Source organism: Odontomachus brunneus, unplaced genomic scaffold (assembly GCF_010583005.1).
Source record: "Odontomachus brunneus isolate Ranch 3 - 2012 unplaced genomic scaffold, Obru_v1 Obru_scaffold_179, whole genome shotgun sequence".
Lineage (NCBI taxonomy): Eukaryota > Metazoa > Arthropoda > Insecta > Hymenoptera > Formicidae > Odontomachus > Odontomachus brunneus.
The window spans coordinates 113,527-119,706 of record NW_022639629.1 but is presented as its reverse complement, the minus strand read 5'-3'; positions in this window follow the sequence as shown (position 1 = coordinate 119,706).

The following is a 6,180-nucleotide window of genomic DNA, read 5'->3' as shown; positions in this document are numbered from 1 at the left end:
AATTGGCTTTCGTTGTTCATTTTTAATGGATGTAGGATTCTTATGTCAAATGCCAATTATCGTATAACCGTAAAAATTAAAGTTACTATAAGAAATTCTATTTATTTTGTATATAATATGCGAGTGTAGCATTTCATTATTTTTCAATTTAAACCACATCGCTTGATTCTTAAAAATTTTCATGGAAACTTACACAATTTATATGTAAAGAAGACCATATACGAGCAAACTGAAAATTCACGTGAAATATTTCACGTTTTGAGAATTCACCTTTCACGGTTAACGTTCGTCTCATTTACTCATTAAATTTACTCATATTGTATTATTATATTATATTATAACTATAAATTTAAGTTGTATAATGCTTATTAATGTGTTATATATTACAATGTATATATTGTAATTACATTTTAATTTGAATAATCTATATTACATAAATATAGCTTTCCACATTTTCATTGTTCACTTTTCATGTGAAATAACTTACAATAAAAAGTGAAAAATGAAAATGAAGTTTACGTGAAAGATTTATGATCGCTATCCTGCATCCACAAAGCATCGACGTGGATTCAATGTTGCTAGTTTGTCGATATATGACACGTCTATATCCATAACTCAATCGGAAACAAATATTTTTTAAACGTTTTTAAATGTTTTTTTTTCATTTATTACTTATTTTCTGAACTCATTGTAAAAAAAATATTTATATAACATTTATTTAATATTTTTTTCGTTAAATATTCATTTGAAATAATGATTTTCAAAAAAATATTTTTTCATCATTTTTATAACATTTATTTAATATTTATATAATATTAATTTATCATTTGTAATAATTATTTTTTAATAAACAATTTTTAAACGTTTTATAATATTTTTTAATGATTTATTTTTAATTAATTTTTCGTTTGAAAGAATGATTTCTGTAAACATCCTTCACACACACACATACCCACATAAACGCACGCAAAAAATTAAATGTTTTTCTAATAAAAAAGAAGAATTACTCTATTATTTTTAACATTTTTGAAAATTTTTTTAAGTTAATTTAGTTAAACATTTAATTTTTTAAAATAATGTTATTTTAAACTTTATAGATATTAAATAAAATAGGCGAATCAATGCGCGTATTTTTGTTAGGTACGTTATAATATAATGTGAACACTGTAAGTATACATTTTATAAGCAAAAATTGTAAGAACATCGTTGGAGTCATTGAAATCACCGCGTGCCGCTCCATCGTCAGGTTAAGCAACGCAGTCAGGATAGATGGCTGACCGGCATATCGCTTCGGATTCGAAATTATCGAGGGAAGATTTGCGAAATTTTTAGAATGTGTTTGATAACCTTCGATTTCTAGCAGTTTATAAAACATGAGAAAATTAGGAATTAGTTTCTTTTATGAAACAATGAGAATAAATAAGTCTCCTTTTTTCATTATAAAAACGTTTATTTTAATGATTGAAATAATGTTGTTTAACGTTATAAAAACATTTTTTAACATTTGAAGAAAATGATTTTTAAACGTTTTTAAAAAAACATTATTTTTAACATTAAAATAAATGTTTTTTTAATAAAAAAAAGGGGACTTATCAGATTATTTTTAACGTTTTTAAAAATGTTTTTAAAAATATTATCCAAATGGTTTTAAAACATTTTTTAAACATTTTTTAAATATTTTTTTCTTGATTGGGTATCCATGTAGATACTACGCGGATGTTTCAGGGTTCGTAGAATTGTAACGTAGAATCCATATCACATCGATGATCGAATCCATGTGATTCCGAGTACAGTTTTTGAGTGGATATCCACTCGAATATTGCGTGGACGTCCTCTCGCTCATTCACGTGGCATTCACGTGGATTTCATGTACTATTTTTGTCGGATAATGAGCAATAAAGATAGAATGACGCTTAAGGCTGAGTTCCCACTTAGCGCGTCACGTGTCGCGTCGTCCGAGTTAAGCCAATCAAATCGTCCCATTTTATTCGGCGTCAAGTTACGCAATAAAATGGGACGATTTGATTGGATTAACTCGGACAACGCGACGCATGTCGCGCTAAGTGGGAACGCACCCTAAGTCCCGAGCCACAATAGGTGTAGTAAGCTTTAAGCCTTAAGAAATTGGTTGCGTTCAGCAGAGAAAGCTGCTTTGCAACTGTTATAAAATTCGTGAATCTGATTGAAGTATGCTCTCAATTTTGGTTAAATCCAAGAGCATGTACCAATCAGATTCACAAATTTTACACAGTTGCAAAGCAGCTTTCTTTGTTGAACGCAGCCATTGACCAATGATAGTCGATTATTTTCCTCAAATTTGACTGTGATTGGTCAATTTCTTAAGGCTTAAAGCTTATTATACCTATTGTGGATCGAGACTAATGGCTTCTGCACACAGGACGCGGTAATGCTTACCGCGCGGCGGAAGTCCGCGCGACAGCCAATCAATATGTTGTTTTTCCGTAAGAGCTAGAAGTTTATTACGGAAAGTAGCATATTGATTAGCTGTCGCGCGAACTTCCGCCGCGCGGCAAGCATTACCGTGTCCTGTGTGCAGGAGCCATAAGAGTGCGTTCTCACTTAGCGCGTCGCGTTGTCCTTCGCGGACCAATAAAATCGTCCCATTTTATTGCCTAACTTTACGACGAATAAAATGGGACGATTTGAGTGGTCCACGAAGGAAGACGCAACGCGTAACGTGCTAAGTGGGAATTCACCTTAAGGCTGTTGGCCTCGGAGAACTCCTAATCGACCGCAGAGCCATAGTTAGCAGTTGTGAGAATCAGAACCTACTCTAGTATACCGACGCGATGGTAAACGCTATAGGGTTCTATTCTGTGCTACGACTGGTTAAAGACCGTATTCCGTTTCACGCATATGCGCGCATTTATCTATAGTTCGTGTTACGTTCACCTTACTTATTGCATCATTGTCACTTTGATTGAGAGACGCTTCATATTGTATATATATGGTATATTCCTATACGAAAGCATATGATTTATTTAAAAGAAGAGAAAAGATTCTTTTAAAATATATGTTTTAAAAAATATGTAGAAAGTATATTTAAAAAATATTTACATGTTTTAAAAGTAAGTAAAATAAATTATTTTGTAAATTTAAATAAATTGTTTTCTGATAATAAAAGAAACTTTAATTTGAAACATAAAAAAATACTTTTAATATTAGAAAATAATTTATTCAGATTTATAAAATAATTTACTTCTAATTTATTTACATTTAAAACAAGCAAATATTTATTTAAACAGTTTTTACATTTAAAAACACTAATTTTCTTCTGGAGAGGAAATCATTTGCTTATTTTTATATATAGATATTTTAAATCAAAGAAATCACTTTTTTTATTTAGAAATTCATAATTTTACAGCTTATTTTACAAATTAAAAAAAATATTACTTTATATTTATTATATATTTTCTACAATTTAACAAATATTTTTTAAGTTAAGAAATTATATGTAACAAAATTTTTATTTCTTTCATTTAAAGAATTATTTTTTTAATGTACATTACCAATTTAAATTTCGATTTTCTTATTTCTTTATTAATTTAATAATTGGGAATGGCTGTGGGGGATCTGTAACAATGTTTGGAAAGGGGAGGGGTGGCTGGAGGAGTGGAAGGAGGGTATCGTAGTACCGATAGTGAAAAAGGGGGAGGGTGAGAAGGTGGAGGAGTACAGGGGGATCACTTTGACGCAAACGGCGTACAAAGTGTATGCCACGGTCCTGGCGGGGAGGTTGAGTGAGGAGGTGGAGAGGAAGGGATTGCTACCACTGAGTCAAACAGGATTTAGGAGAGGGGTAGGGACAATAGACCAGATTTATGTTTTGAATTATTTAATAAATAAGAGAGTGGCGGAGAGGAAAGGCAAGATGGTTGTGATGTTCGTAGATATGAAGGCAGCGTTTGACTCGGTGGATAGGGAGATCCTGGTACGGGCGATGAGGAAGAGGGGCGTTAGGGAGAGTTTGGTTGTGAGGTGTGAGGAGGTGTTAGAAGAGATAAGGAGTAGAGTGAGGGTGAGGGATAAGGTGAGGGGAAGCTTCTGGACGGGGAGGGGGGTAAGACAGAGGTGTCCGCTGAGCTCCTGTCTGTTTACCTTGTTGTTGGCGGATTTGGACGAGGAGCTGGAAAAAGAAGGATGGGGGGGAGTGAAAGTAAAGGGGAGAAAAATATTCTCATTGGCATATGCGGATGATGTGGCGGTAGTGGAGGAAGAAGTAGGGATGCAAGGAATGATAAAGACGTTGGAAAAGTATATAGAACAGAAAGGATTGGAGGTGAACATAGAAAAGACCAAATTTATGAGATGTAGAAAGGGGGGTGGGAGGCAGAGGAAGATGGTGTGGAGATGAAAAGGGAAAGAACTGGAAGAGGTGAAGGAGTATAAATATCTGGGTTATGTGGTGATGGCAAATGGGAGACAGAGGAAACATATAGAAGAGAGAATTAACAAGGGAGCGATAGTAATGAGAGAAGTGTGGGGTATAGGTAAAAGGAAGTATGGTAAGGATTGGTCGAGAAAAGGTGGTTATTCGATAGGTTAGTATGGACAGTGGTTGGTTACGGGGTGGAGATGGGGATGGAAAGAAAGGGATGGGATAAAGAGAATTCAGGATAGGTTTTTGAAATGGGTGCTAAGGGTGGGGATGTGTACTCTGAGGTATATAGTGAGGGAGGAAACGCAGAGGGAAAGGTTGAGGGGGAGAGCAGAGATGAGAGCGTGGAGTTACGAGAAAAAACTGGGGGAGGGAGGAGGAGGGGAGCTGGCGAGGTTATGCTGGGAAGAAATGAGAGATAGAGCGCGGGAAGGGAAGGTGCAGGCGAGATGGGGGAGGAAAGGAGAGGTTTCTATGAGGAGAGGAAGTGGAGTATTGGAAGGAAGGAGATTGAGGAGATGAGAGAGAAGGGAGAGTTGAGGGAGGAGGAGGTAGTGACTAGAGAGAGGAGGGTGCAGGAAGAGGAAAGGTGGGATAAAATTAGAGGCGCAAGGTATAATAGGTGGCACTGCGAAGTGAAGGGAAAGGGGATGCCTGGGTATCTGAGGAGGGGGTGGAAGGAGAAGAAATGGCAGAGTGTGGCGAAGTTTAGGCTGGGTGACGGCATGAGAGGGGGAAGATATTGGGAAGGGGAGAAGGAAAGAAAATGTAGGATGTGTGTTGATCTAGTGTTGTTTTCTAATAAAATTTTATTTATTCTTAATAAAAGTTATACAACCATTAAAATATATATTATATTTTTCAAATATTATCCTAAAGTAAAAAGTCACACTTTTAACCTATTTGCAAGTATTGTTTTTACATGACTCGTGCAGGTGCAAGTCCACAATAAATTATATCATTAGGGTACTCTTACAGAAATATCATACTGAGAATTGATTAATTACTTATTTTCAGTATTAAAAGTACAGTATTTAGTAATATTCTGTGATTCAAATACAGCTTTTAGTGCTCAAATATTTCAATGTTTAGTGTTACAAATACTACCTTATGATTGATTTCAATACTTAAATATTGTTATGTAATACTTCGTCCAGTGATAAAATACTTACGCAGAGCATTGACTGTATTTGACTATCCACATAGCACGTAATATTACAGTAATATCACAGTAATATTGCAATATCACAATAATATTACATGTTATAATGTAATATTACAGTAATATTATTGATATGTTACTTTGTAATGTTGCACATCACAGTAATATTATTGATATGTTACTTTGTAATATTGCACATCATAGTAATATTACAGTAATATTGTTGTGTAATATTAGGTGGAAAACTTAGTTCCTGCGGTTTTTTTTGTTTAAAAAACTCATTTATTTCGATATCAAAAACAAAAAATACATTAATCGAAGTATTTTCCCTCGCTAGCTATACATTTTTCCCATTTTTCGGGCAATGCGTAGATTCCGCGACGATAGAACGATTGGTCTTTTGATGCAATCCATTCGTCGATCCATTTTCGCACATCCTCGTAATTTCTGAAGTGTGTATCCACCAAGCCGTGCTGCATCGACCGGAACAAGTAATAGTCCGAAGGAGCTAAGTCTGGTGAATACGCTGGGTGCGGGAGAACTTCCCACTCGAGCTGCATCAGTGTTTCTTTGACGGCTTTGGCAACGTGTGGTCGAGCGTTGTCGTGCAAAAGCATGA